The sequence below is a fragment of the Tenrec ecaudatus genome, chromosome 4, assembly GCF_050624435.1.
Source record: "Tenrec ecaudatus isolate mTenEca1 chromosome 4, mTenEca1.hap1, whole genome shotgun sequence".
In the NCBI taxonomy this organism is placed as follows: Eukaryota; Metazoa; Chordata; class Mammalia; order Afrosoricida; family Tenrecidae; genus Tenrec; species Tenrec ecaudatus.
Window position 1 is genome coordinate 167,705,695 of NC_134533.1, and position 27,162 is coordinate 167,732,856.

The 27,162-nt window shown below is 41.0% G+C and overlaps 1 non-coding gene across 1 annotated transcript; it reads left to right on the forward strand.

Moving 5' to 3' along the window:
- Positions 1–2,699: 2,699 nt before the first annotated feature.
- LOC142447644 (small nucleolar RNA SNORA44) lies at positions 2,700–2,829 on the forward strand. The gene has a single exon (XR_012784309.1). It is a non-coding gene; the product is annotated as a small nucleolar RNA SNORA44 (small nucleolar RNA).
- Positions 2,830–27,162: the final 24,333 nt, after the last annotated feature.

Here is a 27,162-nt window from a genome sequence, read left to right on the forward strand (position 1 = left end):
GTCCCTATGTAGCTTCATTGCTGTCCTCTGAAGTGAATTCTTCTACGAGGAGGAGGGGCTGTCCACGTAGTGGGATTAGCGTCAGCCCCTCAGACCTCTCTACTAGTTCCCTGCTTCATGTCAGTATGTTCCATTCACATCTTGAAGCACTGGGTTGAAGTATGGTCCCTATTTCCCTGTGGAGAGATAAACAATACCCTCCCCTTGGGTAGGTTAGTGCCCTGCTCCCCTGCTACTCATAGCTTTTCTTTTTTTCCCCGTTTCCCCCCTCCTTTTTAGTTGGCTACCCTATGTATCCATGGATTAAGTCTGGCCCCTGCAATTGTACCTGGACCTCACCCCAGGAATGTTTGTATACAGTATCTTTTCCCCTATGCTCCTTTTATATTTTTAAGCTTACCTCAGTGAACTCATGTTGTACTTGTCTTTTTGTACTTGGCTTACTTCGCTTAGCGTGATTTCCTGCAGTTCATCCCACGTGGCTATGTGCTTCATGCATTCATCGCTGCTTTTCTGGGGTGCGTAGTATTCCATTGTATGTATGTACCACAGTTTTTTCATCCATCCATCTGTTGATGGAAATTTGGGTTGTTTCCAACTCCTTGCAATTGTGGACTGTGCCACAATGAACATTGGATCACAGATGTCTGGCTATGGTTTGTTTCTTGCCTCTTCTGGGTATATGCCCAGTAGGCAGGTTGCTGGGTCAGGTGTTAGCGCAATTTTCATCTGCTTTAGAAATCACCAAATTCATTTCCATAGTGGCTGTACATACCTTTAGGTCCACCAGCAGTGGATGAGAGTTCCTATCTCACCACAGCCCCTCCAATACTTGTTGCTTTGATTATTTTGAATTGGGCTATCTTTGAGCGTGTTAGGTGGTATCTCATAGCTACTTTAATTTGCATTTCTCTTATGGCTAATGATCGGGAACATTTTCTCATATGCTTATTGCCCATGTGGATTTCTGACCTTGAAAACTTCTGTTCAGTTCCTTGGCCCACCTCCTCAGTGGACAATTAGATTTTTCTTTTTTGAAGCTAGCAGACTATCATAGATTTTAGCAATAAGCTTTTTGTCTGTTGTGTCATTGCTAAAGATGCCTTCACATTCTGAGGGCTCTCTTATTACACTCGGTGAAGTCTTTCGATGTACACAGGTGTTTTATCTTCAGTATATCCCACTTGTCAATTTGTGCCTCCTCTGTATTTGTGGCCTTCCCTATTTCTGATATCCTATGTATTCCCTGTGCCAAATTCTCAGGTTTGTCCCAATTCCCTCATTTAATGGCCCTAATAGTTTGGGGTTTTATCTCAAGGTCTGTGATCCACCTTGAGTTTATTCTTGTGTATGGAGTGAGATAAAAGTCTTGCTTCATTTTTCTGTAGGTAGATCTCTATATTTTCCAGGATCACTTGTTGAAGAGTGTATCTGCTTCCCATTTGATATATTGTTTGGCCCTTATCAAAGATCAGTTGTCTATATGCTGTTGATTTTATTTTTGTTTTCAATTCTTTTCCATTGGTCTGAATATCTATCATTATACCAATACGTTGTGGTTTTGACCATTGTGGCTAGATAGTATGTGCTAAAGTCAAGTAAAGCAAACCCTCCTGCTCTGTCCGTCTTCTTGAGGAGTTCTCTGCTAAATCTGGACTTCTTCTTTCTCCATATGAAGTTGGTAATCAGTTTTTCCATTTCCTTGAAGAAAGATGAGGGTAATTGTATCGGAATTGCATTAAAGTTATATAGTGCCTTGAGCAGAACTGACATCTTGATTATATTGAGTCTTCTGATCCACGAGCATGGGATAGTCTTCCATTTGTTGAGGTCACTCTTGGTTTCTTGTAATACTGTTCTGTTGTTTTCCTCATGCAAATCTTTTGTTCTTTTAGTCAGGTATATCCTGAGATATTTCTATTTGTGCTTGGCTATTGTGAAGGGTACCACCTTTTTGATCTCCTCTTCTGTGGTCTTAACCGATGTGTATGGCAGTCCGATGGACTTCTGTTTTTTTGATCTTGTATCCGCTACTCTGCCATATTCCTCTATTGCTTCCAGTACTTCCTTGTGGAGATTTTGGGATTTCCAATATATAAAATCATATCATCTGCAAATAATGATGATTTCACCTCTTCCTTCCCCAGAAATATCTTTGGTGTCTTTTCTTTGCCTTATGCTGTTAGCTAAGACTTCCAGTATGATGTTAAATAAGAGTGAATACAAGGAGCATCCTTGTCTGGTCCCCTTTTTCAGTGAGATTTTTTTTGTCTATTCTCAATTGACTAACATGTTGGCTGTTGGTTTTTTCATGTATACCTTGTATTATATTGTGGAATTTTCCATACAGTCCTATCTTCTTGAGTGTCTTAAATGGGAATTGGTGCTGGATGTTGTGAAATTTTTCCATATATATCGATATTATCATGTGGTTCTTATAGTTTTTCATGTCAATGTGGCAAATTATACTAATGGTCTTTCGTTTGCTAAAGCATCCCTGCATCCCTGGTATGAATCCCACTTGGCACGGCGACTTATTTGTTTTACATACTTTTGTACTCTCTTGACCAGTATTTTGTTAAAGATTTTTTTTTGCCTCAATGTTCATTGGGGATATTGGTTTGTAGTTCTGAATTCTGGTGGGACCCTTGCCTGGTTTTGGTAACAGAGTTAAACTAGTTTCATAGAAGGAGTTCAAAGAGCATGTTCCAAAGGACTGTGGCTAGTGTGGCCATCTGATCTCCAACTGCATGCAAGAGCAACCTATAGAGACTTTGACAGCCCCAGTCAGCAAAGTGTCTGTAACTGCCACTCACCTTTCCTGTAAAATTCTCCAGGATCTGGACAAAGAAGTCTACTACCTAAGTCCAGTTTTCCATCAGCTTCCATGTGGACCCGTGGCTGGTAAACCAGCCTTGACATGTGGTGATGCACATAAGATCTAGAGTTTTGAGCATTGATGCACTATGGGAAGAAAGAACTTCAAGCAGGCTGTTTTGTATGCAGTAGAAAAATTTTTTTAATGTACCTGGATTAATAAATAAAAAGACTTGTGAGAGTAGAGGAAAATAAAAAGGAGTTCAAGAGTTTGCCGTCTTTTTCTATGCTCTGGAATAGTTTGTTAGGGTTGGTGTCAGTTCTTCCCAGGATGCTCGGTAGAATTCTCTTGTGACACCAAGGATATTTTTTTGTTGTTGGTAATTCCTCAATAACCTTTTCCAGTTCTTCTATTGCTATGGGTCTGTTGATATTCTTGACCTCCATCGGGCATAGTCTACGGAGGGATAGTTTTTCCAAGAATTTGTCCATGTCTTCCAGGTTGTTGAATTCACTGGAGTACAGTCCTTTGTAGTACTGTGTAAGTATCCTTATTATTTCATTAGGGTCTCTTGTAATGTGCCCTCTTTCATCCCTCATCCTTGCTATTGAAATGTGTCCCTGCCTCTCTTTTGTTAGGTTTTCCAGTGGTATTTCAATTCTGTTTATCTTTTCAAAGAACCAACTTTTCACAGCATTGTTTTTTCCCATAGATGTCTTATTTTTCCTCTCCTGAATCTCAGCTCTGATCTTTATTTTGTTTTATTTTGTATTAGTAGGATTGTCCTGTTGACTCTGCTCTAGTTGTAAATTTTGTGCCAGCATATCGATCGTAAGTCTCTCTTCTTTTTCTATGTATGTATGTATTGCTGTCAAACTTCCTCTGATAGCTACCTTTGCTGTGTCTCATAAGTTCTGGTACATCGTACTCTAATTCTCATTGGTTTCTAGAAATTTTCTAATTTCATCTCTGCTCTGGGCCAGTACATACTCCTTTTGCAATAGAGAGTTACTCTTCCTCCAATTGTTTGCCCTTGTTTTCTTTATCTTCCTTTTGTTTATTTCCAGCCTTATGGCACAGTGGTCAGAGAGAGAAGTCTGTATGATATCAATGTGCTTAAATTTATGCAGATTGGCCTTATGCCCCAGTATGTGGTCTATCTTCAAAATATGCCATGCAGGCTTGAAAATAATGTGAATTTGTTTTGTATTTGGGAGAAGAGCTCTGTAAATATCTATCAGGCCAAATTGTCTAATTATAGTGTTTAGATCTCTAGCCTCCTTGCTGAGTTTCTTTCCCTGTGATCTATCTTTCTCAGAGAGCAATATATTGATGTCACTTACTATAATTGTTGAGGCTGTGATTTCTTTTTTCATCTTGTGGAGCGTTTGGTTGACTTATTCATCAGGTCTGCTTGGCTGTCCTCTAAGTCACTGGTACGATTCTCTGCCTCCTCCATTCGATTTGGCAAAGTCCATAAGCCTCCTACTCATTTTTGTTATCTCGTCTCTGAGCTCTTGCATTTTCCTTTGTATGTGGTCTTTATGTCTGAATTAGTTTGTTGTGCCAGCCTGGCTGATAAACACATGTGGGATTAATTGAAGGGCGGAGAGATAAATGGCTTGGGGAGCCTCGCCTTTCTTGTCTCTCACTCTTTGATCATCAGACTAGTGTGAGGACTAGTACTTGCTTTCTCTGGGCCTCCATTTGCAAGCAACACTACCTGTAGAATATCTCACCTGTGGACTGTGTCGCTGTAATTTGAGGTTCCTTCAAGACCTGCTTTGCCACAAAATTGGAATTTACATCTCTTGGGTTGGGGACTGACTGTTGGTAACCTGACTGACTCTTGGTGACCTGCCTTGCTGTTTGCTGCCTGTGCCGAGATAGCCTGAATCTCTCTACAGCGTACTATCTGGTGGCCCTCAAGACTTGAAGGACTGCCAGTGTCTCACAACTCTCTTATGGGACTGAGTTGCACTGAGCCATTTGTACTGCTTTATAATTTAACTGTTCATCTCATATTATCTATCTATCTAGCTGTATAAATATATATATAATTATTAGCAATCTGGTTTTGTCTCTCTAGAGAACCCTGTCTAACACAATGTCCTCTATCATTTCATCCTTTTTCTGTATTCTTTCCTTCATATCCTGTAGGACTCCAAGCAGCATTCTGGAAATTTCTTTCTCTGGCATATCTGCTTCTGCTTCTTCTATGCATGTTATTGGGTTCAGGACATCTTCTGCCATTGCCTTTTGTTTCTCCTGTTTTTCATTGAGGCTTATTGCTGTTTGCGTTACATTGTTCTAGAGGAGTCAGGTGACATTTTCCGAACTTTAAGAGCACTGGGCTCTCGAAGATTTATGCGAATGCTTCTTCAAACTGCCTACAGCTAATTGCACTATGGAATTGTCCTACCGCTTTGGCTTCCTCCTCTGGCTTTACTATTTCCCTAGTCAACCTTCCCTAGACTCTTCTTACTTGGAGGGCAAGTTAGATGGTCCTCTCAAGGGATGTAGGTTGGGGTGTTGTTAGACCCACAAGGATGGTGCTGCACTGGGTGATCTCACAAGAAGCTGTGATGGTGTGGCCCATGGCAGCTTGGGGGACCAAAAAGGACGTGCAAGGGTGCCTACTGTAATGGGAGTGCCAACTAAGGCAGGTGGGTGTGCCCACTTTGGTGTAGAGCTCCATGAATAATGGTGGAATTGCCTTGGTCAGCTGGATAATTTTGGAGGTTGGGAAAAAGTTCCTCCAACAGCGTGGAATGCTGGTAAGTGTTGGCTGAGCTTCCTTAGGCCATGTGAGGTACTATGGCAGGTGGGAGGAAGTTCCCTCAGTCACCTGGGACCACAGAGGACTGATAGGAGCTCCTACAGCCATGCAGGCAGGCTTTCTCATGGAAGAAGGTTGGCAGGATTTCCCCAGCCACGTGTTAAGCACTGCAGAGTGTGGGTGGGCGGGATTTCCCCCATAGGAAGTTGGTCGGGATTTCCCCCATATGAAGGTGGGCAGGATATCCCCCAGAAGAAGTTGGGGGAGGATATCCCCTGGTGGAGGTTGGGTGGGCTTTCCCCAGTCTCCGGTTACTAGCTACAGAGGGTGGAACTCTCTCACCTGGCTGGAGGGCAGGCGTAAATGCCCTAAGCTAAGGGGAGTGGTTTGGATGTTGACAGTGGAAAATGAGAGAAAAGGGAAGAGAATAAGAAGAAAGAAAAAATGAGCAGTCCACTGCAACTGTGGAGGAAAATGAGAAAAAAGAGGGACGCAAAAGTAACAATATAGCTGAGCCACCATCCCTGATGGTGGGCCTGGGGGGTGGGGGGGTTAAATCCTGCCCTGGCAGCTGAGACTGGTGGGGAAGAGAGAGAAACAAAAGTAGCAATATAGCTGAACCCTGAGTCCTGGCCATGGGGTAGAACAGTTTAAACCCTGCCTGGAGGGAGTGGCAAGCTGTAGCTGTATTGAGAGGAAACCCGTGGACCAGCTCCAAATGATCCCAGCTCCAGCTGAAACAGTAGCAGGGCTAAAGCCAAACCCTAGCCGGTCTCCATTGTAGTAAGCCAAAAGCACCCAGCTCCTCAAAACCTAGTGGATCTGTGCCTACTTATCTTTATGATGCTCCTCCTGTGACCCAGCAGTGTGGAATTTCCCTCTTTGTAACTCTCCTACACAGATTTCTGTGGAGTCTCTCTGATATGTGTTACTCAGTTGCCATCTTGCCAGAAATACCCCCCAAATCCTCCCAAAATAGTTTTATTGGCTTATATTTCACACTTCATACAATTAAATGATTTGTTCATATTAAGAATTGTGCAATTATAACCACAATCCATTTCATATATCTTCTTGTACTCATGGTAGTTAGTTCCCCATTTCCTCCCAACCTCCCCTGTTATGCTCCTAGATAATTCCCTAGGTAATTATGAATTCATTTACTGTCTCTATTTATTTACCTATCCTGGATTTGATATACAGATAATCATCCAAAACACAAACTGAAAGAAAACAAACATAGCCCAACAACAATGACAACACAAAACAGAGAAAATCCTTAATCGAAAAGAAAGCAGAAAATACAAAAATCAAAAACAACATTAAATTTGGTCTAAAGGGAAATCAAATGATAAGGTGTTTCATTTTAAGCAAACTATGTCTGTCATGATTGACTTTACAATGCTCTCTCACTACTAGTTAGGCCAATCACATCCCTGGACTATGGCCAGAGGGGATTCACCAAAACCTTAATCCAGGTGGGGACCCTACAATTGAATTTTGGGTCTTCACTGTCTTCCATAGCCTCTGCAAACTAGGTGCTCATGATTTAAGCTCTGCTACTGTTTCCTCCTTTGGATTTGAATTTTATTATTTATAATCTCCAGATCATATGGACTGATGTACTTCTTCCATGTGTATTTAGTTGATGCTTCACTAGACTACTGCTTGTTTTTAAACAAGCCTATGGGACTCCAGACACTATTCTTTCTGATAGCCAAGCACCATCTTTTTTTATTGCTTGTTTTTGTTTTTCACCACACTGTGCCACAGGACACATATCTTCAGTGATCTCGTCATGAGGTTTAGTGTCAAGTAGGGCCATTCTTAGCTCACTTTTGACTATCATGAATACTTCTTGCTTTCATCTCATGAGAGCCTCACTCACTTAAGAAGTTCAATAGTTTCCTCCAATAGATTTTATTCTTTGTTTCATAAGCATTCTTATATTTTCCCCCGTGTGTGTATGTGTGTGTGTGAGAGAGAGAGAGAGAGAGAATTCTTAGAATAAAACCATTTCAAAATTAACACTTTTTTTCTTGTGAATTATTCTGTTTGATTTTTTTACCCTCATGTTTCTGTAAACAGTATGTCACAGATTGGAATATCAGGAAGCCATCTCTATGAAATTTATCTCTAGAATTCTATTGGGATCAATACCTATGGATAGGAAAGGAGAGAAACAGAGTGAGCAAAAGGTGATATTCAGGGGTGGTATAGTAAAAAGAAAAGAAAAATAAACAACAAACAAAAGCCCCACGTTTAAGTCAATTTAATGGGCGTGTCTGAAGTTGAATTGGTTCTTCAGAGTTTTACCCAGTTAGGGTGAGAGGGCTAGGTTTTTCGGTCCCACGTGCCCTTGGACGGACAGGCACAAGACTCAGCAAGCTGACACCTGAGGACTGTATGCTGGCAGCATTGTCAGTACCTAGAATTCTAAATCCACCCTTCCTAAAGGAGCATCTGCATTGCACATTGTATTTCCTACACTAGTCTGTGATGAGTAGACTTTGATATGTTCAAAGAGTCTAACTCACGCTTCTGAACTGAGGCCATTACCAATCTCTGACACTCAAAAACATCTAGCAGGTAATACTTTCTCTTTCTGCCTCTTCCTTTCCCTACATTTTAGTGGGGTTTTGTTTGTTTGTTTACATTTATTTTTGATATTTAGAAGACTATGCATTATGATGTACCTTATTTCTAAGCTTTTGTATTACAAGTAAACATGAAGATTGCAAACAGATTTAACTGACAATGGATTTGTTATATTGTTTTCCATATGTAGTTCCTCCAAATTTTTACAGTAGATCTTAATTATTTTCTCTTGTGACCTTGTTTAACTTAAATGGACACTTTTAATTAGTGCCTGAAAAATTTTAATTATGCCATATGGTTTACATGAAAGATTTAGAACAGAAGGAAGGATAATTATGTTCTGTGCAATAGCTAAAATAGTGTTCTCCTAGCCAACTAATAAATGTGATTAAGAGGTGAAAGATGAAACTGAATCAACAGTAGTCAGTTTGTATTATATTGAAGGGTTCTTTTCTGGCCTTTTATTTTCTGTAGAATTTGTGGGCAATAAAAGTAGCATAAAGTCAGCCCATATGTGTGTGTGTGTGTGTTGTGATTATTTGTAACTTACTTTTTCATGTAATGGTAACAGTTGTTTCTGAACATATTATAACAAGAAAAAATTTGTGGTCTTGTTTTCTGATTAGATCAATATTTTGAAAACCTGAAATTTCAGCATTTGGAAATTCCAGTTGCCTCACATATTTGGGGCTTGCTATCCAAGGCTATCATGCTTGGTAGAGGGTTACTGGGAAAGAACCAGGTGGGTTGATGATGAGTGCAGCAGTGAGCTCAAGCATAATAATTGTGAGGATGGTCCAGGACCAAGCAATTACTAACAACAACGTGAGTAAATAACAGTGCTCCAGGAGCCTTGGTGTGCAGTAGGCTATGTGTTGGGTTGCTAACCACAAGATCTTTCTCCCTAGAAACAGCAAGTGCATTTGAACGTTCAAATGCACTTGCTGTTTCTAGGGAGAAAGATGAGGTTTTCTGCTCACATAAAGATTTGTAGACTCAGAACCCCCTAGGCACACTTCTATCCTGCCCTTTAGGGTCAGTATCAATTGGAATCAACTCAATAGCAGTAAATTGATATTTGGAATCTCATTTAAATTCAGATTTTGAAACATGGACCATAGGGCATGCATGTAGTTCATATCACATTACCATCTTTCTCCTGGTGGCTTCACTCTGCCGACCTTGTGGATCGCAGCCCCATGTGTAATTTCTATGCCACCAGGGCTCCTGAGATAGATACAGGAGTATACATACTTATATGTATATATGCCTATAAAGTCTAACTGCATAATGTGTGTGAGTACATGCATGTTCTTGGTTTGCTAGATGCTGTTGCTAGGTGGTGGTGTTGCTACCCAGCTTTGACTCATAGTGACGCTAAGTACAATAAGCAAAACCTTGTCTATTAGATATATTGTTATATATGCATATCTCTCATGCCAAGGATATTGCACAGATACTTTTCTCTCTCTTTTTTCCTTTCTGTTTTGTTGGCATAGAGATTTTTTAATGCCGTCACATTTTAATATAGTTTGTTTAAATTATTGTATATTGTTACATAGGGTAAATTTACCATTTTAATTGAATGATTCCAAAGCATGTGGCTAAATGTTTTTTGAAGATATATTTACCTGATTTATTAAAATTTGGATAATTTCGAGTTATTTTATTATACCTTTCAAAGACTAAATTTTATATCTTCTCCATGTGAGGCTTGCACTTCACAAAGGCTGATATCTCTTTATTATGTTTATGTTTAGATGTGTCTTGAGATTAGAATGTGGGTTGTAAAATGAATCTCCCATTGACCTTCTAAAAACACCTCTCTACCCGCCCCCTCTGGGTGCTCCTGTTCCTGGGGCAGCTCCGCTGTGCTTTCCTCTCATCTCAGAACGCTGGCTCGTCTACACCATATATAATACATAATAGAAATTGCCAGGTTCATAAATAGGTGCAATCCTATAAATTAAAGTCTTCTGAGTAAAGTTTATATTTTGTGATAAACGTCCCATTTTTTGAGTCATGTATTATAAAATCCTGACCTACTGCAGCACATTCTTCCAATTTCTAATCAATGTTCATTCAACCACAGCAACAACTTCTTCATAAGCTAAATGAGAGTGCCTTCTTATAGCTGATAATTCTTGGTACAGCCTCTTGAGCATCAAGTGCTGATTTTAAGAGAATCCATGCCTAGACAAATCCAGCGTTATCAGCCTCAATCCAGGCAGCTTTTACTTCCTTTTGAATATTACCAGCCTGCACTTTTCCATCTCGTTCATTTGTGCTGCCTTTGTGAATCCACAGAACTCTGCTGGAAGGAAGAGCGTAGCGACCAGGACACATGTTTTCTTCATGAAAGCACTTCAGCTCCGACACAATTCTCTTGCTTGTTCCATTCTCAATGAGAGCCCCGTCTGTGCTGTGTGTGCCTACACTCAAAAGCTCTGCAATGATAAACCTGGAAAGTGCATTTCCCTTCTACTGTCTCATCAGGTGCACGCGCTCTCTCTCTCTCTCTGTCTGTCTCTTAATTAGATCCACTTTCTAAAAGGCACAGTTAAACCTCGGTTGACTCTTTGGCATTTGTTGCGTTATTCCTAACACTGGTTGGCTATATTCTGAGCACTACTGATTTGGGGACTGAAGATTTGTGTCTTGAGAAAGGAATTATTTTGTTGGAGTCTTTTCATAGTAAGCAATGTCTCTCATTCCTAGGTAGTTTTGCGTATATTTGTGTTTGCATAGTTACCCATTCATTTTATATGTCTCAACATCTATTATGCCCAAGACGTGGTATAAAGGAACAGGGCCATTTACCTTTCAATTACCTAAAAGTGACTGTACGCAACATAGTCTAAAGGGGAAAGAGGAAGGGGCACTAGAGTTAACACCTGAAACTACTGGTTTAAATTCTGGATCTACCAATAAGAAGCCAAATTGCTTAATCTGCCAAGTTATTTTCCCTGATCGGCCAAACTACTTAATGTGCCTCAGCTTCCCTTTCTACGCATGCAAAAAATAGTGCAGTTAACTTATTTTCACTGACATCCTTGGAAATAACAAATGCTAAAATGTATTATAATTGACTGATGCAAATGTTAACAATAGAAAATTGATTATACGTGTTGTGTAGGCTGGATTCTCTACAGAAACAGAACCAGTGACAATGATATATATTTTATATTATATCAAGAAATTGCTCCCACAGGTGTAGAAGCGATCCAGTCCAAGTCCATGGGTCAGATGTTACACTAGAGATGTTTCCCAACTCAAACAGTCACAGGGCCTGATGACCCAAGATAGGAAGACAGGCAACAGGTTGGTGACTGCAGAAATGAAGAAATACAAGGTCAGGGGGTCAGGGAGAATCAATCGCAGGGCAGACAGGCAATATGCCAGGCCTTTAGCGCACGTCAAAAGAACTGGAGGTTGATGAGTCAGATCCAGATTCAGAAAGAAAAAGAAAAAAGCAAGTTTCCCCCAAACATTTAGTTATATAGAAATGGGGTCACACCACAAGGAGAATTTTAGTGCAACAAGTCTGTGCCTTGAGGAAAAGGATTGCCTTCTCCCTCAGTCCCCTCATGACTGCTTGACTGCTCACAGCCCATCTCATTAGAATGGACTGAGAATCCTGGCCCATCCAAATGGACACAAAACATTGGGGGGGAACCACAACTTTTCTGTCATGAAGGATCTATATTACAATGGAGAACAATATGAAATATTTATAAATAACTGCAAAAAAAGAGGAATGTGCCTGGAAGTGAACTAATATCCAGTTGGAGTACCCAGTGATGCCCTATGGAAGAGAAGGGCTTTCCTGCTTGTGGAAAATGGGGAGATTGCTGCAGCTGTAAAGATTGGAATAGACCAAGGTATAGAACCAGGAAAAACCCTCCCCCAAATGAGTGACAGTTTTGTTAGGACACTGAGTACTTGACCCAGAGCAGTAAGCTACAGGGATAGAAATGAAAACCATAACTGGAGAACTGACCTGGATATCACAAATTTGCTCTCCATCGGTAGACCTAAAGCCCATATAGTAAATTTTTCAGATCAAGCAATAAGTAACTTTCAGACCAATATAAGTATTTTTTAATGTACAGAGTACAAGAGGTACAGTTCTGCCAAAGCATGCGTCGTATGTGCCTAAACAAAACACCTAACGTCTCAGTTTGAAGTGTCTGCATTTGAATTACCTCAGTGATTCAGAAGTTCCTGGAGGACTTCGTGATATTCTAGTAACCAGAGAACCCTCATCCATAACAAAGTCAACATTCAGCTCAATGGAGAAGGCCAATCTCTACCCTCAGCAGCATCTACAACTTGTAAACTCCGTGTTAAATGTTTCAGAATCGGCTGTATTAAGATTTCTGTTGGGCATGCTGATAAACTTCCATTTAATGAGTGACCAGATGGATTGGGAAAAACATGCTATGATCCAAGAAAGTAGTCAGGAAGTGAGAAAGAATCATTGGAATGCTAGGATAGAGAGCCCAGGGTAAGAGAGAAAATGGAGACACTGGAGGCTCTCAATAGTATCAGCAGCTACAGACAGGTCACAGAGCATTAGAGGCAGGAAACATTATTTGATTTGGTTCCTGCAAACACTGGGGTAATTCTTGACCAAGCGGTTTTAGCAGCATTAAGCATGGAGTGGGTAAAGGGGGAGACAAAAGGATAGTTGGACCATTGGCTTCCAGAGTTGAAGGGGCAACAACATTGTAGGACTGTGACTTTCTCCAGAGAAAGGAAGACACAGGAAAGGTCACTAATGGAAGGGCAGTGGGAAAGCTGAAACTGAAAAGAATAACTCCTACAGAACCTAAAGGATGCAGGTAGAATTAGGTCTAAGAAATGATGCAGAAATGTACTTATAGAAGCCCTGGAAAGCAGGGAAAGGAGCCCTGGTGGCACAGTGGTTACGTATTAGGCTGCGATCTTCAAGGCCAGCAGTTCAGTACCACCAGCTACTCTGTGGGCGAAAGACAGGGCTTTCTACTCTTGCAAAACTTTTCTCTCAGAAACTCACAGGGGCAGCTCTACCATGTCCTAGTGGGTCGCTTTGAGTTAGCATCAACTTGGTGGCAATGAGTTTATGTGTTTTCGGTTTGGCAAGAAGGAAGAGTAAAAATAGAATGCATTTTACGGCAGAAAGGAGAGAAGTGAAGGACCGTCTCCCTAGTCTGTGTCCAAGTTCACAGTGAGAACATGGGGTAGATCTCCTGGAAAGCTGAGGAGTGGGTGCAGGTCGATTTACAGTTTGTAAGTTCCAGTACAAAATTGAAACATGCAATCCCTTTTTCAGAAAGTTGAAAAGATATTGTTAAAACTTTGCTTTAATATGAAGCTTCCCACCTGTGCGCAGGTCTCTACGACCCTACTGGGTAACTCGGCCCTGTTGAATGGTGGACATCATCCAGATATGGCACTTTGGAAATGGGATGAAACCTTACGGGGAGCTGATTCTAAGACCCAATTGAGACAAGATTGCTAGGTGGGTAGAGGTAAGGGAAGTCTTAAGGGTCTTAATGAATTATCTGGTGCCACAGGGAAAGTCAAAGAAAGAGTCGAAATAAATAAGGTGATAAACAACTGTCAGCCTAGGCACAGATTGGGACATTTCTAGATCTTTAGATGTTGGAAAAGTGCAACGTGATCTAGATATAAAGACCAGTCTTGGGTCATATATCTGAGATATATATGTGTGTGTATATATATATATTCATTTGTGCTATAATAGATAATATGCATTGCCATCAATAAATAGTTTCCTAGTAAATATATGCCAGTTAAAAAATATTTTAAAATTATTATCAATTGAGAGGCAGATTCCCTAAATTATATCCTCCTAGCTCCCATACATTTGTCTGTGATTCATGAAAGACATGAGAAAAAGGAATTTTGCTTTGTTCCAGTTGAAACTGTTAAACATAATCAGTCCATTGAATTTTTGTGAATAGTAACTTCAGAGGTTTGAATTCAGCACATTTAAAGTTAATTTACAAGTGCTACTGTTCCTGTGATAATTTTCAGCAATATAGCATCAGATTATATATGCCTTATTTTATAATAATAGAAGTCACAATTAACTACAGGTTAAGTGACTGCATTAAAGGGGAATACAATTATATTAATGGATTTTTAATTAAATGCTTAAATCCTGAGTAGTCTAGCAGTACATTTTTAAGTTAAATGGCTTTTTCTTGGATTTTGGTTGGAAACTGTTGATCTAAAAATGGGATAAATACAAAAGGACAAATGAGAGAAGAAAGAAAAGGAATAAAGGTGGAGGGAAAACCGGTAAGATTAAAAGAATGACTCTGCACAATCTGAAGTGTTAAATCTGAGTCTAAAGAGCCATTTGTTAAGAATTTTGAAGGACACCTGGGGGGCAACTAGGTCGATTGGCATAACACAGTTCACAAAGACTATGGTCTGTACTCTACACCCTTGCTTCTATGAATAGAGACTGTAAGCTTAAAACAGTGGTTCTCAACCTGTGGGTCACGACCCCTTGTGGTGGGTGATGACCCTTTCACAGAGGTTGCTTAATTCATAACAGCAAAATAACAGTTATGAAGTAGCAATGATAATACTTTTATGGTGGGAGGTCATCACAACATGAAAAACCGTATTAAAGGGTCACGGCATTGGAAGGTGGAGAACCAATGTCTTAAAAGCTTTTGAGCAGCTCTCTAAGATGAAACTATTATCCTCTCCTCATTTGGAGTAAATGAAGGATGAAGAAAGTCAGAGACTCAAGGAAACAAATAGTCCAAAAGATTAAGGGACAACGCAAACCACACCAGAAACAGAAAAGAACAGATGGTACCCAGTGAGCACTACCAACTGCCCTGACCAGTATCACAACAGAAAATGCTGAGCAAATAGGGAGATAAAACATATAGAACAAAATTCAAACTCATTAAAATAACGACAACAGAAGTCCTATTGGTCTGACAGAGACTAGTGGAACAGCAAAGAGTAAGTCTTGAGACACTCGTAAGCCTGAAACGGAATCTAACCTCAGGGATCAACTTTCAGTCAAACACTAGACAAACGAAGTGAATAATGCCCCCTGAGAAGCATGCGTTTCTAAGAATAACAGACCACATAAAGACCAAAGGCCGCGATTTGTCCAAAAGCAAAGCTCAAACACTGCAACAGCAAAGAGGAAAAGGGAGATGGGGAAGTCAGGGGGAAAGCTGGAGTGCTGTTACCTTGATGAGATTGCAACCTGTGTCACAAAACGCAGGCATGAAGAGTTGAATGGAAAACTAATTGGTTTTGCAAACTGCCACCAAAACTCCAATATTAAAATAACCAAAATGTTAGAAAGGATTTTGAAAATGGGATCCAATAGAGTATAGGAGTTTGGATTACTCTATCTTTTCATAGCCTTTCAGAACTTACAATTATATAAATTATATATGATTCTTTGCATATTAATAAAAACTTTCCCTAGAGAGAAAAAAGATACCCATTTGGGTTTGGTGACACTAAAAGCGACAATTAATTTAACATCCTTATAAAAAATTATGGAGCAAATTCCATTTTTAGAATATGAAAAGCAATTTCCAGCATGTATGTTATATTTATATATTGTCACTAAATCTTCGAGCATACATGATACATTAAAAAATGAGTACAATATTTATTGTATTAATATGGAAACTTTTTGCATACAATTCACTTTTCAAGCTTAGATCAGTGTTTCTCACAATGCGCTTGTTGGAATACACTATCAGAAGCACTAGGAACATTTTCATACACTCTAGGAGATATTTATATTGTCATAGAATTCTGGGAGACACATATTGTCATTGAATTCTGGTGCCTCAAAGTGTTGAATGCAGACAAGAATGGTGACTTGGAGATTTCCTGAGAAGGCTGACAGTTCCATCGTGTTAGGAATATGGATTAAAAATGGAACTTCTCCAGAGATACTCCTTGAATTATCCAGGGTGGTGATTTCATTCTGAGGCAATCTCTGGAATAGTTAACACATATTTCATTGTAATGAGGGTAATCTCACACAAGTTTAAATTATTCCCGGAGAAGCAAGTTCATTGGAGTATGTAACTGGAAGATACAAACGTGATTAGATTTCAAGCAGAGTTGTATTGAAGTCACACATTGTCTTTAGAGGGGTAATTTTTCATCCATTGGTTTTTCCTTCTACTGGGTTGATTTTATTGTTGAGTAGACATTGTTTTGGAAAATATATCTCTTGGAAACTTTGAAGATTTCATTGCCTTTTTGGCAATGATATTTTCAAAGAAAAGATAGTGTTTTCCATTTCTTTTTGTAACTAGCTTGCGTCCCTGTTAGGTTTCTAACTTCATGTGACAAATGCCCTCCTGTGATGTCATCATGGTAGTTCAGGAGATGGAATTCTTAGGTTGCCTCAGCTAGAGTGCCATGCCCACTCAATGGGGTGGTGTCAGTGGAGGACCTCTGTGATCAGGAAAAAGAAAGAAGTGAAAATATGTCTGTACAGCTAAAATCATCGCTGGAGTCTTTCAAAACCATATGATCAACTTGTCATGATCATAGTTTCTATCAAACACCCATGATGGGAAAAAAAGTATTGTTCCTGTATGTTAATTTTTTGAGGTGATCATATTGCCTAATCTGGCCATTCTCATCATGGTGTGGAGAGGGAGGAGATGGAAAGAGGAGCCGAGGGAGAATAACAACTAAACCCTTGCTGTCAACTGAGAGGCCGGCAAGCCCACTGCTGGCAAACCAGCAGCTCTCCGTGAGGGGCTAGCAATCTGTCCTCCTGCTCCTTATACCCTCCATAACCCCGATAGGGCTGCTCTCCTATGTCCTATGGGGTTGCTATAAATCAAAACCACCGCTAGGACATCTCACATCAACGACTGGACCCATCAAAATTCAAAAAAGAAATCCCTTTCGGAGTCTTCATGACCAGCTCCTGTTCTCTCAGCTTGCTCCTCCCATTTCCCAGGGACAGAGCTCTCACCATGGTTCCAGCAGGCCCAGTCCTGGCTTCCCCGCTGCCCTGCAGGTGAGCCGGCCAGTGACTCTCCCGCTCGTATTCCGTTCGAGTGGCACGGTATCCCTGAATCTCAGATATGATGAAAGCTAAATTGTGGACGTTCCTAGCTATGGCATGAAACAAATACGTATGAATTGCCGAATGGAATACTGCTCTATTCTGTAAATCTTCACTCAATGCACACTAAAATATTTATTTATTATTATTCAGAAACATAAAATAAGACACTCTGCAATGACACACATTCACTTCTCAGAATTTTCCTATTTCTTTTTGGGACCTGTTGATTTCCCAAGGCCTAGAAACATTCATTAAGTGTGCCTATTGTCACAGAACACCTGTGTGTATTCTGTGCAGAGTCCCAGCACCTAGGAAAAGATGCTCTCCACAAGCAATCACCTCTCGACTACCCAGTGCTTCCTGCTGCTCTCCCCACTTGAGAGGCCCAAGGTCTTCAGAAGAGTTTGGAAGAACTTCCAGTTGCTTCCATCAGACAAGTTGTCAGTCAGACAACCATTTTGTGTTCCACGCCTCCTATCAACCATCTCTGTTTTGGTCCTCCGATGCTGGTCCCCTCCTCTCTCTCACAACGTGTCTCCATTCACCATTCACTTAGGTAACACTTACGAACCGCTGTGTAAATTTTAGCATCATGTTAGGAACAGAGAGAGGGGGAAATTATCCTCTTAAAGAGTGAACTGTGAGCTTGGTTCAAAGTTTCTGTTTCTCTAACCCAATGTCTAGGATGAATACTTTTCCCGCCACCATGCAAATAGAATCTTTAGCTATCAGCCCACAAAAACTTGACTCTTCTTTGAAAATGGGGAACATTGAACATTGTATTTGGATTGTGCCTTGAAAGGAATATAGTGACAATTAGTTCAAATTAGCTATAGGAATTTTTACTCAGGTTCAGTTTTACAGGCTTGCTCAGATTCCTTTGCCGTTGTGCAAAATTCGTTAAGCAATATTTTAAATACATGTCAAGTCAGTGTTTCTAATAAGCTATGTATCATTTTCCTGCTTTGTTTTCCTTGCTGGCTGCTCCCTCGGGCAGAAAGCCGCAGGTGGCCACAATGCCTCACAGAACACAGGCCTCATCTCATAGTGGTCCTCAGGGATGATGCGGGGTCATGTTATGAATGAGGCAGCAATGCGATACATCTACAAGAGCATGGCCTCGCCAGTCCCGCTTTCAATACAGAACGAACAGGTTACTCTGGGTTTTGAAATACATAAAGAACAAAGAAACTGTGATTCCCAAATGGCTCACTTGCTATCCACTTTCTGCACTACAGCATAAAGATGTTGTAATTGTCAGGGCCACTAGGTTCTTGTCAGTTTGCCGTTTATCTAATTTTCAGCAAAACTGACGTGTTCACTCTCCTTTTTAAAGTCTTCCCTCCTGTGTACCAGGATTCTCGGTCACTTCTACAGGTTCTACTCTTCAACCTTTTCACTCCTCTCATTTAATCTCCCCTTTTAGAGTCCTCGTCCTCTGTCAATTCACCTCTCCAGCCTTCATTCATTATTGGCTTCCTTCCCCAGTTTTGAAGAAATATTTATTGTGTGCTTGCTATGTATCGGACACAAAATTAGGTACGAGAAACAAAGAAGGAAGTGAGACAGGCACTGCATCTCTCCTTCTAGAACAATTAATATAGTGAAGGGGATAGTCCATGGGGTTGCATATTTTCATCCTTGACATTCTTCAAAATCACATGAAGGATCACCGGCCTGACATCCTTTCCTCCCTTCCTGATGTGCTAACCCAGAGGATCAGAATGTCAAGTTCAAAGGTATCAGATCTACCTGGTGTCCTGTTTTACTAAGAAGTCCTAGACTACAAGCAGGCAACAGGCATAGGTAAAGCAGGGGGAGGTGGGGAACATCCTTTGTAACTCCTCAGCCTCTTCTGTCCTGCATGGAAATGCTTCCTTTAAGCCAGAGTAATTTATAAAGTGTCCAATAATATACTTATAGGTGACCTCAGACTCAGTGAGATTTAGTTTATGAAGCAAGTCCCTTTACTATCCAATATGGACACTTGCTTATGTGTCATTTTTCCAGAAACCATGCCCCCCAAATTCAAATCATCTAGAGCCCAAGTAGTGTAGTGGTTACGTGTTGGCCTGCTAATGTTAAGGTCAACAGTTCAATACCATCAGCGGCTCCTTGGGAGAAAGATGGAGCTTTCTATTCCCCAAAGGAGTTCCAATCTCAGAAACATACAGGGACAGGTCTCCTCTGTCTTATAAGGTCCCTATGAGTTGTCCTTAACTCCATGGCAGGAGAGAGTTTGACAGGCTTGTTTATATCACCCCTAGTCTATGAGTTGGTCATATGGTAGTAGCTTGTGTGCTGCTGGAAGATACGCTACTGGTATTCAAATACCAGCAGGGACTCAGTGAAACAGTATTCATCGGAGCTTCCAGACTACCAAGAAGGACTAGGCTGTCCATTTCTGAAGGATTGGAAAAATAAATCATTGGCCTCAAGTTGATTCTGACTGATAGCGATCTTTTGGGTAGACGGGGTAGAACTTCCCCTTTGGGTTTCTGAGACCTTAAATCTTTGTAGGCGTAGATAGCCTTACTTTTCTCCAATGGAGCAACTGGTGGGTTTGAGCCACCAACTTTGTGGTTATCAGCTTGATACATAACCCACCACACCACCGGGGCCCCTCCTCATGAACAACAATGGAACGTTGTCTAATACAGTGCCAGAGGATTAGCCTCTCTGATTGCAAAGAACCCAAAATATGTCAGAAGAGCTGCTTCCTCAAAGCAGAACTGACCTTGCTGATGTTGATGGAGTAAAGCTTTCAGGGCCTTCATTTGCTGACGAGAGAGAAGAAAGAACTGTAAACATTAGAACCTGGAATATAAAAAGTATGATTCCAGAAAAACTGGAAGTAGTCAAAAATGAAACGAAACACATAAACATAGACATTACTGAACCAAATGGCCTGGGATTGGTCATTATGAGTCATACAATCAAATGTTTTACTATGACAAGAATGAAAAGTTCAAGAATGGTGTCACATTCATCATCAAAAAGAATATTTCAAAATATATCTTAAGACAGGATAATTTCTATACATCTAAAAAGAAGTTCAGGTAATACAACTATTGTTCAAAGTTATGCAATAACAACTAAATCTGAAATTCACTGCCATTGAGTCAATTCCAACTCACAGTGACTCTATAAGACAAAGTAGAACTGCCCCTCTGGGTTTCCAAAGCTATAAATCTTTACATAAACAGAGAGTCTCATAGTTCTCCTATGGATCAGCTGATGGGTTAGAACTGCTGGCCTTGAGATCAGCAACCCAACGTATAACCCACCAGGGCTCCTAACTACTAAACCTAGTGATATACAAATTGAAAAATATTTCCAACATCTGCATTGTGGAATTGATCAAACACACAGCCAAGATTCATTGACAATTACAGGCAATTAGAATGCAAAAGTTGGAAACGAAGAGGAAGGATCAATATTTGGAAGAGAGGATTTGGTGATGGAAGCCAAGTGGGAGAGTGAATCACAGCTGTTTGCGGGATCAATGACTTCTTCATTGCAAGTACCTCTTTCAACAACCTCAATGGAAACCATGTGCATGGACCTCACCAGGTGGAATACACAGGGGTCAAATTGACTACATTTGTGAGAAGAGACAGTGGGGAAGCTCAATATCAGCCCAAACCAGGTCAGGTGACAATGGCAGAACAACCATCCATTGTGCATTTATAAGTTCAGATTGAGTCTAAAGAAAGTGAACAAGTCCACAAGAGCCAAAATACAATGTGGAACATATCACACTGAATTCAGAGAAATCTCAGGAACAGATTTGACGCATTGAACAGTAATGACTGAAGACCTGAAGAGTTGTGGGATGACACCAAAATCATCATACATGAATAAAGCTTAGTTTTCTTACTGCCACTGGGTCGGGTCTAAGGCATGGCATGCATGTATAGGGTTTCCTGGACTGTGAGTTCTGACTGAAGCACATAGCGTCATCTTTCTCCCACAAGAAGAAAGCAAAAGCCATTAGAAGCACAAGAGAGAAAGAAAAGACCAAAGTGGATGTTCAAAGAGACTCTGAAACTTGCACTTGAATATAGAATACGTAAACCAAATGGAGAAAATGATGACGTAAAAGAACTGGACAAGAGATTTAAAGATAAGCTTGAGAAGACAAAATTTTTTATAATTTCCTGTATCTTCTCAAGCTGCTTTTTTTCACTTTACATATGCAAATATACGAGTTAGAATGCCAAAAAGGAAGAACATGTTTAGCTAAAAAAAAACTGGAGAAAGAATTGAAGTTCATTATTTCAAGAGTCTATAAGAATAAAGTTTAATGATGAAGCACTAAAAGAATTGATCGACATTCGACTATTTCACGAGGCAGCATAATGGTGAGAGATTGTGCTGAGGCTGGCATGAGCAAGGATGGAGTCAAACCTATCCATCAAGTCACAGACTGATGACACCTTTTGGGGGTGTAGCCTTTTGTATAAGAAAAAGACCAAGCAAAGGCAAATGCTCTGTGTCTTTTTGCCTTCTGCTGGAGCTGGGTTTTTTCTATTTCTTCCATCTCCTTTTGAGTTGCTTGCTAATCCCAGGGAGCTGTCAGCACACTACCCAGAGGAGATTCATTCTACTAATTTTAGACCCATGTACCTCTACATCTACCAGTCTGTGCCTCTAGATGTCTCTACTTTGTTATCCAGCTTCCTGTTCATTAGCTTCCACAAGTCAGGAGAAGCCTGACTTGAGCCAGATTAGACTTATCTATTTCTACAACTGTGTAAGTCACTTCTTGATATATATTTATATATCATATATCCTGGAATATATATATATAAGTCATATATGTGAATCATATATATATATTAATCATATATATATATGATTCCTAAGGAAGAAATTCAAACTGTACCTTTAAAGGTATTAATTGAAAACAAGACTCTAGGAATGGAAAGGATACCAATATGCAGAAACGCAACCTTAGAATGACTTGTTCATTAACGTATGCCAAATACTTAAACTTGATTTTCAACAAATGCATAGAAAAATTTAAATCCTATAAAAAAATTAGAATCCTCTCATTTGGACCAATAGACAACAACATCAGGATAGATGTAAAAAAGATTGAGGTTGTCAAGGATTTTATTTTACTTCATCCAAAATCAACAGTCATGGAAGCAATGGTGAATAAATCCAATGATATATTGCATTGGACAAATCTTGTGCATAAGACCTCTTTAAAGTATAAAAGAGCAAAAGTGTCTCTTTGAGGACTAAGGTATGGCTGCTTCAAGCCACGCTATTTCCTGTTGCGTCATATACAGTTTAAAGCTGGACAATGCATGTCTTGATGCATTGGAATTGTGGTGTTGGCAAGAAATGTGAAAATACAATGGTTTGCTAGAAAACCAAACAGGTTTTTCTTGGAGAAAGTACAGTCAGAATGCTCCCTGGGAGTGAGGATGGCAGGACGTTGTGTCACATCAGTTTGACATGTTGTCAGGAAGGCCAGCGCTTGGAGAAGGGCGTCAGTTTTTGTTAATAGATGGTCAACCAAAAAAAGGGCGGGGGGAGGCCCTTTAACAAGATGGATCAACAGACTCAAATATGACAATTTTGCAGATGACACAGGACTGGGCATTGGTGTTTTGTTTTTCTGTTGTATAAGGGTTGCTATAAATCTGAACCAACTCAACGGCAAAACAAGTTGCTTAGGATAAGCAGTCTTAAGATCAGTTTTGCAGCTGGCACGGGAGCAGGCAGTGTTTCATTCTGCTGTACACAGAATCACCACAAGACAGAACAGACTCGATGGATGGTACCGAACAACCTTAAGCAAGGGACTGCCTATTAAAGGATCTTAAGGTGAAATACAGATGTTCTTCTGCATACATATAAGTCTGTAAACCAGAAAACAGTCATAAGCATGTTACTAAGGGAATTTCCTCCTTTCTTTTTACTTTTCTCCTTCCTTCCTTCTCTTCCCATCTTCCTCTCTTTTATCCTTCTTTTTTCCTTTGCCCTTTTCATTTAGCACCTTTCCTCTCCCTCATTTTCTCTCTCTCTGCCTCTCTCTCTCTCTCTCTCTCTCTCTCTCTCTCTCTCTCTCTCTCTCTCTCTCTCTCTCTCTCTCTCAGTCTCTCTGCCTCTATCTTCCTCTTTCCCTGAAATTTCAGGCTGAAATATTTCCCTGAAATATCAATACTCCCTGACTGTCATTGGAAAGGTAAAGGTAAATCCCTTTCTCCTCTTACAATGGAACAGGCATTCTTTCATTTTCCTCAGCATTATAGTCTCAGTGTAATTGCTATCCTGTATATTGTAAATATTGTGCATGGTCTTCTATTTCACTCTTCTCGTAAGCTAACAAGTTGAATTGCTCCTGCTGGTAGTTGTCAATTTGAGACTTAGGAGTAAAGGGGTGGAGGAGTTTAGCTTGTTAATCAGGTCACAGCTTGATGACCTCATTTGGAGGTGCTAAGGAAATAAATTGCTCCCTGGAGGTGGGACACACACTAACTCCCACTCCCTGTGAGACACTACTGTGGAGAAGACACATGGAGCTACACTGGAGCCCTGGAGCTGAAGGAGCCACGTGGAGACCCCTGCCAGTGCTGAGATGCTTCCACTGCCACTGGATCCACAAGACTTTCCACCCACTGACCTGTCATTGTCCTGCATTTGGCCTTATTCCATGTATTTTGTGAGTCGGAAGAGGGATTTATAGATTAATATCAGACATATGGGTTAAAATCGGACTTATGGACCTGATCTGCACTGGGCCGGCATGTCTCCTCAATATGCTATTGCTTTTGTATATAAAGCCCTTTCTTTTTATGTTCTTTGATTTTTCATTTTATTGGGGGCTCTTATAACTCTTGTGATAAACCATACATCAATTGTATCCAACATATCCGTACATGTATTCCATCGTTCTTTTCTAGACATTTACTTTCCATTGAGCCCTTGGGATCAGCTCTTCCTGTTTTCCTGTGCTTCCTCCCCACCAACCCTTGTGGCCCCCTGAAAGATTATAGATTGTTAATTATTTTCAAGTCTCACACCAACCGCTGTCTCCCGTCTCCTCTGGTTTCTTCCCCCTGACTGGGGGTGTGTGGTCATGTGCTATTCATTGTGATTGGTGCCTCCCTCCTTCCCCACTTCTCCCCGCCTTCCCCTACCCATTTGGTATCTTTATTCCTATTCCTGTCCTGGGTTCCATGTGTTGTGAGTTTTATTGCTTGCCTATACCTATTGGGAAGCAGCACTGAGGTCGTGATAATGGTGGAGGGCGGGATAAGGAGACCCCCAGGAAACAGAGGTATATTACGTGACCCATTAGTGCTCTACTGCACCCTGGTTGACTCACCCCCTCCCTGTGACCTCTCTGTGGGGGGATGCTATATTGTCCATAGATGGGCTTTGGGTCTCTACTCCCACCCCCCCTCCATTCTCACCAATGCAGTTTTGTTTGTTTGTTTACTGCTTGCTGTGAATCTTCTGATGCCCATTGTCCAGCCTCGACACCACAGGATTGCACCGGCTGTTGTGCTTCTTCCACGTGAGCTTGTTGCTTCACTGTTGGATGGCCACTTGTTTAACTTCAAGCTTTTAAGACCCCAGACATGATATCTTTAATAGCTTGGCACCATCCTCTGTTTTCACCACATCTGCTTATGCACCCATTTTGTGTTCAGCAATCATGTATGTGTGTGTGTGTGGGGGGGGGAGCATCACAGAATGCCAGTTTGTTAGAAAATTGTGTTCTTGTATTAAAGGGAGGTATGAGCCCAAGGCCCAAGGCCCATCTGCAGCTTCGGTGTATTGCCTCATAAATATATGTCCATAGGCCAACACCACTATTGTTATGGATTAATGCATTTGCAAAAGTGCACACCTCTGTTAATCTCCCTATCTATGCCTTTGCTTCTGTTCCCTTGTCCATGACGCCATCTGCTCACCTCCTTCTTCCCCCTCTACCTTCCGGGGCCATTGGCTCCATTGCCTTCTCCCTAGGCTTCCCTCCCTTCGTCCAATCCATATAATTAGACAATCCATCCATGTTCTAGTCCAAACAATAAGAAAACCTATGGTTGAAGAAAGAAAAGGAAGAGCAGAGGATGAGAGAACATGAAAAGACGCTAGCTAGGTCCAGGACTGTTTGCTGGCCCCCAGGGACTCTCCCCCCTGGTTCTGAGGGGGATCCAGGGATTCCCCCTCCTTGTTCAGTCAATTCTTGGGGCTCCTTGGGGGCTCCTTGCTCGGCTTTACTCTGATTGCTGATATATCATGCTCCATTCCCACACTGTCTCCCCACAGTGTCCCCATTATTGTCCCATCTCCATAGATGCCAATTAGGGGGCAACACATCTTGAGTGATTGGTAGTGCCACAGTCCTCTCTGTGCCCCGGCATCTCCATGCAGGGAACTCATCTTCTGGGCTTGGCGTGCCCATATAGAATCTAGGTCAACTGCCCCTTTCTGTTTGTCCTTGGATTGCTTCTGTCTGGGTATGGTAGATTGGTTCCTTTCCCCCAACACAAGGTCTAGTGTCGTTCTCTGCACACATACTTCCAGGGTGGAGGTCATGCTGGTTCTGGTTGGGGTTGGCCCTGTATTCCAGTCTTTTCAGGGATTTCTCCATGTGTTACATTGCCCTCCAGGTTTGATGCGTCATAGGGGGGTCTGTGTACACACTCCAATTCTGCAGAGACACAACCAATATTCTCCCCCTGGGTAGGTTAGTGCCCTGTTCCCCCATGTCATCATCTCAGTTTTCCCCACCCCGATTCTCCCTCCTCCTTCCCCGTTTCCCCTTCTTTATGTTGGATTCACATATACCTCCCTGGGTTTGGTCTGACCTCCCCCCCACTGCCTACGTTTCCACCTGTGTGTTGTGAGATAAATGTCTTTTCTTCTATCCCTGCTTTTAAAGCTCTTTATTATACACACAAGTGTCTTTTGATTTGTTTGTCTTGTCTACCCAGATTAATGCACTCCTGTTCCGTGGCTGATGGCACAGACATGAGCTTCCTGGATCAAAGACAAAGGATTTTATTAATCATGGTCAAAGTAGTAGCAAGAATTTAACTGTTTCCATGAACGTACCATGTTCCCTCGCTCAAAGGGATACAAAAGAACCACTACAAGTGACTGCCTGTGGAGTGAGTTGCATTACATGAAGGGACACTAAGCTCGGAGAAAGCCAAATTTTACAATTAGTGGAAGCAGGTCTACTCTTCTTCTCAGAGGATAGGTTAGCCAGCTCATCCCTTAAGGTGGCACAGCCTGGGAATGGTTTAATTAGTTGTTGTTAGGTACCACTGATACTCGTTTAACTTACAGTGATCCTACGTGACAGCGAAGATCTGCTGAACAGAGCTTTGGAAGCCTACTTGGCACACCAGAAGAATCTTCAGTATTCTCGTGGTCCACATGTACTCTCGCTCCCAGTAAGCCTTCTGGTGGAATACACAATACTGAGCATTCTCCCGCTTACTCTTATTTTTTAACCAACCCTTTCTATTGGCGCCTTCCAATCACTATGTGAACTTCTGTCAGCTTCATCCACATTATAAACTTCCTTCTGTCAGGTTTTCCTGTTTAATCACAGCCTTCTTGCCTTAACAACATACAGTCTGAGACGTGCTGTGATTCCGTTCTTTGTTCTTTCTTCACCTCTCGCTTCAAACCAATCCATGGCAATTTGCTATCGAAATAGCTTCAGTGCCTCAGCTTTTGTTAGTAGCAGTCACGACAGTGGCTATTTTGTAGTGCTGTTTTGAATATTAGATATGTTAATGCACATATAAAGAGCTTACCACAGTTCGTGACACGTACTAAATATTCAATAGTTGGTATCTGAAATTAGTGTAGTTATTAACATCCTCCTCTTCT